General features: G+C 43.1%; 2 long non-coding RNA genes across 3 annotated transcripts; one reads left to right on the forward strand and one right to left on the reverse strand.

Annotated features, from left to right (window-relative positions):
- The first annotated feature begins 3152 nt into the window (after positions 1 to 3152).
- LOC107835007 (uncharacterized) lies at positions 3153 to 5418 on the forward strand. The gene is made up of 2 exons (XR_001660835.1): positions 3153 to 4016; positions 4144 to 5418. It is a non-coding gene; the product is annotated as an uncharacterized LOC107835007 (long non-coding RNA).
- A 330-nt stretch (positions 5419 to 5748) lies between these two features.
- On the reverse strand, positions 5749 to 9008 carry LOC103132068 (uncharacterized). Of its 2 annotated transcripts, none has more exons than XR_475484.2 (3): positions 8677 to 9008; positions 7982 to 8162; positions 5749 to 6814 (listed from the first exon to the last, which is right to left on the reverse strand). It is a non-coding gene; the product is annotated as an uncharacterized LOC103132068 (long non-coding RNA). The 2 variants fall into 2 exon arrangements; XR_475485.2 differs by lacking the exon at positions 5749 to 6814 and adding an exon at positions 6823 to 7807.
- Between the last annotated feature and the right edge of the window lie 21 nt (positions 9009 to 9029).

Here is a 9029-nt window from a genome sequence, read left to right on the forward strand (position 1 = left end):
CTGTAACTACCGGACGGGTTCCGTCAATCCCAACCTTCACTGGTATAAACAAGTTTCTGATGTTGAGGCTCCTCAGTTCCTGCTGTGGAAAGGAGCAAAGAACCAAAGTAAGGAGTCGTACGTTCCCAAAGATCGTTACAGATCAGTAACAACAGACACATCGACTGAGCTGCAGATAGAAACAGCAACCCTGGCAGACTCAGGCCTTTACTACTGCGCTCTAGAAACACAGTGGTGCAACATGTAGAGGAGGCTGTACAAAAACCTGACCACAGACACCAGACTCATGTTCAAAGATAAGAGAAACCACAAACCACCGCTCCTCATCCAAGGTTTCTGCTTTTTAAAGAATGTTTCTTGTTGCAGCTTCAAACTAAACCTTAGTAAAAGTTCCAAGCTCGACCAGCAAGTCCTGGTGGGCTGGACCTACTGCCCAGTATGAACCGAGATGCATTTGGTTTTGGGGTTTAGATGGAGAAGACTCTACAGTCGGCAGTCTGTGGTCTCCTAAATGTAACTTCCAGCCCAATTTTATGTGTTATTGACATCAAAATTACCAACCCCCATATCGCTCTTTACATTCACTCAAATATACATGAATAGACCTGGGAAAAGGACAGGGGAGCCTGTTGGGTGTTACAGAGGATCAAGAAGGTGGCTAACATGGAATATATGAATAAAAGAAATAACTTGGTTCTTACTGCTTAAGGCTGGCGGGTTGAGAGATTTATTAGGACATTTCTACAGAAATTACATCGTCACAGACACATCGTTCCAAAAATCCAAAATCTCTCGATTGGTGCTTCTGACATCACTTTTTACGGACTCTCATTTCTACTAGTGCATATTGGAAAGCTTCGACCAATGGCCCTTGATTTACGTAGGACTTGTGGCACCATTTGACATTAGGTGTGAATTGGGGTTCTCAGAATATATTTGGGACCTCTTGGAAATCAACATCTGCTCTATTTCACATATACCAAATAACAACCAAGGGGTGTCCAGTCCTTGCTCATACATGAGGAGGGGAAGAGAGGGTCAGAATGACCAGACAGATGCCAAACAACTCCATAAATATAATTTCTTCTCTGACAGTGTGGGGCTGCCCAACAGACCCCTGCTGCTTTGCCGACTAGGTGTGGATAGCCAGTGAGGTTCATTATGAAGGGGGTACTCCATCCTCAGTGCAGGTCATGCATGACTTGCAGGCCTTTTGGTTTGTTATGGAAATTTCATTATCAAAGAATGAGAATCTGTTTCAATAATAAGAGAAAGATTAATCTTTGTCTTTAAGTTTCTTTATTCGAAGGCAAAAGCGTTTGAAGACCCTTCTCACTGAGCGCAGTCAGAAGAAGAGCCCTGAACAACACACATCACATCGTTATATAGTCACAGCAAGACAAAGACCCTCCCAAAGTCTGATGTTATCTCTACTGCCAAATGGCCACAGAGACACCCTGACCCCCTCCTCATGAACTATCCCTCACCTCTTGGAGGAGATGATTTTATGGCAGGATGGAGAGCTGATAAGGATTTCAGGAGGAACTTCTAACACTTCTTTGTTAGTTAGTCCTGGGTTCAGGTCAAACAGGGTACAAACTACATTCCACCCATCAGTCCTTTAAGACAATTATCAGATCAAGCATTTTACCCAAGATGTCTTCAGGTCTCTTCTCCTATCACGGCTGCGGAAACATCTAAACATTATCTGTAACCTTATTTAATGGAAAAACACATCTTACAGAAATACAAAATACAGCAGATATAATCAATAAATAAATGGTAAAAAGTATCATCAGTTCCATCAAGAATGAATACAAAATTTTCTATCACAGGTTCTATACACCCTTATTTGGCTGCCCACTAATGGTAAATGGACTGAACTTATATAGCACTTTTCCAGTCATTTTGACCACTCAAAGCACACTAGAGTCACATTCACCCATTTGCACTCACACATTTATACACCGATATGCAATTTGGGGTTAAGTGACCAGGGGCACATTGACATGTGGCAGGAGGAAGCTGGAATTGAACCTACAACCTTCAAATCACAAGACACTACTCTACCCACAGAGCCACAGTCGCCCCACTAACTGCAAACAGATGCGTTTCAAACTCAGATGAGGATACTGATTGACAATTCCTGCAAAGGCAGAGCATCCACAGGAAGAATACGTACCATAAGCCTCCCATCTGTGTGTCCCATTGCTGGAAGCCCCAAACCCAAAACCCTGTTACCCTGTAAATGAAAAATGAGTGAGGAGAGGGAAACGTTCAAATGTAGCAGTTTCTGAAATTCTCCACAAGGAACACTGATGTGTGTCTGATCAAACCCTGTACTAAAACCTGCAGTACTCCACAGCAGCCACTAGAGGGCCTCACTCCCTGTTAATCCTCTGGTTGTTGAGTCTTTGGACTGAAGACAACAGAGACATGAAGCAGTAAAGATCAGAGACAGAGCTGCTGAGGAAGCAGAAAACTCTCTGATTGGTCGAGGTGAAGTGGCCCCGCCCACTGACCTTCAGCTCATCCAGTGACATCATTTCCTCCTCCTGCTGCAGTGGAAGAACCTTGTTGATCTGCTGTGTGGCTCTAAGGACTCCAGACATGTTGCTCTCCCTCGTTTTGCTTCTGTCTCTCATTAGAGGTGAGTTTAGGTTTTTCCCATCTGCTCCATTAATTAATAATCTTTTCACCAGTTAATTTAGTTGAGCAGGTTGTTAGAGTAATACTGTTCAGGGGACATTTGTCCACTTTTTCTTCTCCTCTTACCCTCATGGACGATGTTCGTCTAATGGCTTCATTTCTTCCAGGTCTAACAGCTCAGGCTCAAGACTTCATCTCTCCTGTTGGTAATGAAGTCAACGGGATAGAAGGACAACTTGTCTCACTCCGCTGTAACTATGAGACAACATCAAAGCTTCCTAACCTTCACTGGTATAAACAAGTTTCTGATGTTGAGGCTCCTCAGTTCCTGCTGTGGAAAGGAGCAAAGAACCAAAGTAAGGAGTCGTACGTTCCCAACGATCATTACAGATCAGTAACAACAGACACATCGACTGAGCTGCAGATAGAAACAGCAACCCTGGCAGACTCAGGCCTTTACTACTGCGCTCTAGAAACACAGTGGTGCAACATGTAGAGGAGGCTGTACAAAAACCTGACCACAGACACCAGACTCATGTTCAAAGATAAGAGAAACCACAAACCACCGCTCCTCATCCAAGGTTTCTGCTTTTTACTTGTTCAGGGAAGAAATGGAAGCTCATCATCTGATCGTCCAGGAAAAATACACAATTATAACTCCTGACAATTTTCCTAATTTTTAAAATTCTTAATTATTTATCGTAAGGAAAATAAAAGTTTACTATGAGCAAGAGAACATTTTCAGAAACGTCAGCCATTTCCTGCTGATGCTTAAAAGTTTTGTACAAAGAGGTTTTTAGATTTAAGGAGTTCTGCAAATAATTTATCACCTTATTTTCAACATTCTGACTTTAAAGGTTAGAAAAATCAACATCTGAAGCAAAACTTCAGGACGACTCAGCATCCTGAAACCTGTAGGAGCAAAAGGTCCAGATAAAATGACCACCAGCCTCTAACAGGATAAATTTAATCTGAATGAAGTTTCAGTTTTTTCTCCTCAGGAAGAAAAGCTGCAGAGTTTCAGGCTGAAATGTTTGATCTACTGAACCCGTTTAATGGAACCGAAACTGAAAAAAACCAGATGAAAACCAATGAGTTGGTTTCATCTGGTGCAGCAGAGCCGAGTCCAGACGGAGACGATTCTGGAAGGAAACCCGGTGAAAGTTTCATATCGATGCTCCAAACTCATCAAACCGTTTCTTCTTCTGGACCCGACAGCTGCAGTTCCTCCTCCCACAAACCGGGTCGGTGCCGAGCAGCCGAGTCCCGGACCTGGGCTCTGCTCTCTGAACCGTCTGGGATCAGAACCTCACTGCTGGGACCGGCTCACCTATTCATGGATCAACAGCGCCATCATGTGGACTCAGGTTGAAAGTGAAAACTCTTCCAGTCATTTTTTAATGATCTTTTGTTTCAGTGAGCTGAATTCCTGCTGCAGCGTTTTAATGTTTCATTCATGTGATCATAGCTGATCATTTCTCTCATCTTTAACAGGAGAAGCTTTAAACCAGAGGCGGTAACCTCCGGGCCGGTCCAGAGGGAAACACACATCTTCACTTCTACATTCAGTAGTTTTTCTGTCCTTTTCGGTTCTTCAGTGTATTTATGTTAATTTATGGATTATTCCAGACATCCCCCTTCAGTCTCCTGCTGCTCTGCATCCTGGTTTCCATCCCACAATCATGAAAAATTAGAAATATTGTTTTTGTATTTCTTTTAAAGCTTGCTCTTTGTTTCGAGCTGATTTTTCATCCCTGCTTCCTGTTTTCATTGTTTCCATTCATGGATCCTCTGATTTCCTCTCAATAATGTTTATTTTTATGTTTGAACTGAATTTATTTTACATTTTTGATGCCTTCAGATTTAATCGATCTGCCCTGTAGAGCAAATGCTTCAGTACCAAAAACGGCCAGCAGGTGGCGGTGGCGCTCCATCAGAGAATAACAGACTGATTTCATTGGGAAACCGTCAAACATGAAGGAAATGAATTCATTATGAACCATTATTGGACATTATGGTATTTTTATGATGTGAAGACTTTAAACTGCCTGGCTGCTGAAATGTGCAATAAATTTGATTTGAACTGATTCTAATCAGCAGCTCGTGTCTCCTGGTCGGCCTTTAACTAGGCCACATCATGAGAAACAGAAACTGGAGAAATGCTGCATTGAAAGGAAATCAACTGTTTCATCTGATCATAAATTCATGATTCAGTCTAGATTCAGAGGAACCAGCAGGTTCTGAACATCTCAGGCAGTTTGTTCCAGGTCTGGTTCTGGTTCTGGTTCTGGTGAAACCGACCTGATGGGTCAACATGGTTCCTACCTGAGCAGCAGGTTTCAGACCAAAGCCTCTCAGAGCTTCATGAAGTTCTGATTCACTGACAGACGGAGAACCAGAGCAGAGATTCTGCACCCGGTTCTGATCCGATCAAATGGACCGGATGGACAACATCCAGAAACGGAGCCTTCTGTCCAGCTGCACGCGGGGTGTACTAACTAACTGCATGGAGGGTGTACTGACTAACTGCATGGAGGGTGTACTAACTAACTGCATGGAGGGTGTACTAACTAACTGCATGGAGGGTGTACTGACTAACTGCATGGAGGGTGTACTGACTTCCTGTTTGTGTCCATGGAGTTCATCGGTTCCTCTTCTCATTTGCAGCCAATCAGCTGCTTCCTGTTTTATTTCTTTAGTTTTTATCACATATTTTCCTGCTGCCTCTGGAGGGAAACTCTGCTGGAGTCTCCAGTTTTACTCTGTCGGTTGTTTACCTGACCTGTTATTGCCTGGCTGTGTGTGTGTGTGTGTGTGTGTGTGTGTGTGTGTGTGTGTGTGTGTGTGTGTGTGTGTTTCCCAGTCTTTATCAGGTCTTTCTGAACTTTTATCAAACATTAAGTCATATTTCTGGTCTGCGTCTCGCTCCAGATTCTCCAGGTGGATTTTTTCTCCCAGAAAAGATTTGAACTGGAAGTGAAACCAGGAGGAACTGAAGTTTCTGCTGCTGCTTCGCTGAACAACAGTTTGAAAAAAATCTGATTTATAACTAAAACAAATGATATTAAAATCTGATGCATGAAACAATCTAAGCCGCACTGGAAGCTGAACTGTGGAAGATTTTATTTTTCACTTCCTCAACAAACAAAGATGAGATGATCCAACTGAGCCGTCAGACCTTCAACCCTTAAAGTCTCACCTGGTTCTGCATCACCAGCCTGAACTGTTTTCACTGGTCATGTTTATAAATCAAATGCAATTATATCTACAAATCTATATGTCTTTAAAACAACAATCCAGATATTAGCATGTAGCTCGTAATATTCAACTCATATTTTAATAAGTTAAACTAATAATTTTTTGCAGCCATCTTGCTAAACAACAAACATTCCGTTCGCCTCTCACCGACTCCACTCAGTTCAGTCCAAGTCAAACTTCACGGCTCCAAGCTGAACTGGTTCAGATCTGAATCCTGTTCACACTGTGAGTCCTAAAGTGAATTAAGAGCATGAAGGGACGACCTGGATGTTTGGGAGCAGAAACTGTTTTGTCTCCAGCTTCACACCTGACGCCGTGATTGGCTGAAGGCGTCATGTGACTGATTGCCGTCCCTCAGTCTGTCCCTCAGTCTGTCCTTCAGTCTGTCCTTCAGTCTGTCTGTCAGTCTGTCCTTCAGTCTGTCTTTCAGTCTGTCCTTCAGTCTGTCCTTCAGTCTGTCTGTCAGTCTGTCCTTCAGTCTGTCCTTCAGTCTGTCTGTCAGTCTGTCCTTCAGTCTGTCTGTCAGTCTGTCCGTCAGTGTGTCTTTCAGTCTGTCCATCAGTCTGCCCTTCAGTCTGTCCATCAGTCTGCCCTTCAGTCTGTCTTTCAGTCTGTCCGTCAGTCTGTCTTTCAGTCTGTCCATCAGTCTGTCCTTCAGTCTGTCCGTCAGTCTGTCCATCAGTCTGTCCTTCAGTCTGTCCTTCAGTCTGTCTTTCAGTCCTTCCAGGTTCTTTCATTCTTGGACTCTTCCTCTAGCTGACCGTTTTCTCCTGGAGGGATAGAGACCTTCCTAACGTCTGTCCACATCTCTTCTGTTACGCTGAAGGTCCGATCAGCCATTAGGAGGAACACGACCACCGAGTCGTCCGGAAACTTTATAATGTGATGATTCTCCTGTGGCAGGAATCTGTGTGCAGAACAAACAATAAAGATGCTGAAAGTGTGGCAGACACCTCAGCGTCAGACGAAGTGCCTCTGACCAGATGTGGCGTCAGTATGGAGAAGAATCAGGTTAATATTCACATCTCTGGACCTCAGCAAATATGATGGCAGATGGAAAATCAATGAAAAACTTCACATGCGGCAGCATCGTCCTCTTCCTGCTCTGGAACTGAAGCGGATCCAGCAAATAAGTTCCCATTTCACGAATCGTTTCGATTTCAGAACAAGTCAAAGCTTCAGCCTAAAATCATTTAACTCCTCATGAGATTCAGCTTTGGGCACCAAATATTTCCAAATGTTTGTCACTTAGCAGAGCATCAAGGATTTATGGAAAAGCTGATATCTGCTGGCTGCTCTGTTCAGGTTCTGATCCGTCAACCAGCAGGGTTGACAGATCAGAGTTTTCTCTGACTGTCTTCAGTTATAAACACGTTTCTGTGAGCAGGAGGAAACCTGGCAGTTCATCCCTAAAACGTTAAAACGGTTATTAAAGTTCATTAGAGACATTTAAATCAGACACAACTCCTCTTTTCCAGTCCTGGTTTTTACAGCACTGGAAGTTTTTACTGAGGATCTTTATCATCACTTCACCTCCAGCATCACTCTGGATATCAGAAAAACACATATTAATGTCTCTGTTCTGTTTTTTTCGTGAAAACATCCTGAATGAAAACAGAGAACAGAAACACTGAACGCTGAACTGCAGTTCTGTAAACATCCACTTGATGGTGCTGTTGTCCAACAAAACAGAAAAACAGCCAGCATGAAGGACGCCACCTGCAGGATGCAGGAGTCGTAGCAGCTTCAGATTCCACTGAAATGATTTGATTCAAATCAGAAATAAAAACACAGAAGAAAGAAAACTGAGGAATTCTGGGATGTTTTCATTTCTCTTGGTTTATTTTCAGATCCAGATGTTTCAGTTCAGATCATCAGACTGATCTCTGTTCGATACCAGCTGTGATGAAAGGATGGCAGAAAATATGTTTTATTACAGGAAATGAATACAGATGTTTATATTTAGAAACTTAGAAGTGACCTGAGCTTCTGTGTGATCGGTTTCATCTGATGGATGATTTTAATGTGAATATTTTGTATTTTATAATAGTTGAAGCTTTCAGAGTCGACTCACCTGGTTTTCCAGATGCTTTTGTTGCTGCTGGTTTGTTTCCAGTCTGAAGGAGACTGAGAAGGTTTCTGTTGACCTTTACAGAAACCAGGTCAGACCAAACCCAGATCAGTGAATCGTCTTCGGTTCAGTCACTGAGTCGGTGAAACTCTGCTCCTCCTCATGTGACTCAGCTCTGAATGTTCTGGAAACAGAAACATGATTAAAATAATCTGATCGTTTCATGACTGAAAACAATCGTCTTGTTTCTCTGAACAGGAAGTGACTTCGCTTCATTAGCAGGAAACCGGAGATGACTGAAATCAACATCAACGATTCATCAAGTTGATGCTCTGAAATGTTGCATTAAAGCCGTTAGCATCTTTTAAAACCGTCTGAAGATAAATATGATGAGATTATAATCCAGAACAGAAATAAAACCAACAATATGAGCCACAGGGTGAAACATTTAAAGAGTTAGCTAGCATAGCTACAGCTACATCCAAAACTATTCAAGTCCAAATGAAAATTAGGCTCCATGTTGGATATTTTTCAGGTTCAAGAAAAACTTTTTTTCTCAGGATTTGATCAAAATTCAGCAGAAAACCTGTTAATTTTACTGATTACTTCCTCACTGGGTCAACTTCGATGATTTCTGCCTCCACTTCCTGATTCAAATCAATCAGTTCCTCTGATGCACCAATCAGAGGCCTCCTTACCTGCATCAGGTGAGTTGATAGGACAGCTGGTTCACCTGGACAGGTGAGACAAACGATGCCAAACATTCAGAGACGAGTCGAACTCCAGGAAGGAGCCAGGAAAGATTCCTGCAGATCCGCTGGGAATCGTTACAGGATCCGGAGCAGCTCCTCCTGCTGGCAGAACCGAGACATTACAGGCGAGAGCAGCAGGAACGTCCTGAGAGTCCAGAGTCCCTCAGTCTGTCTGTCCATCAGTCTGTCTGTCCCTCAGTCTGTCTGTCCCTCAGTCTGTCCCTCAGTCTGTCTGTCCCTCAGTCTGTCTGTCCCTCAGTCTGTCCCTCAGTCTGTCCCTCAGGGTCACGGTGTCCTGA

Source organism: Poecilia formosa, unplaced genomic scaffold (genome assembly GCF_000485575.1).
Source record: "Poecilia formosa unplaced genomic scaffold, Poecilia_formosa-5.1.2 Scaffold914, whole genome shotgun sequence".
Classification (NCBI taxonomy): domain Eukaryota; kingdom Metazoa; phylum Chordata; class Actinopteri; order Cyprinodontiformes; family Poeciliidae; genus Poecilia; species Poecilia formosa.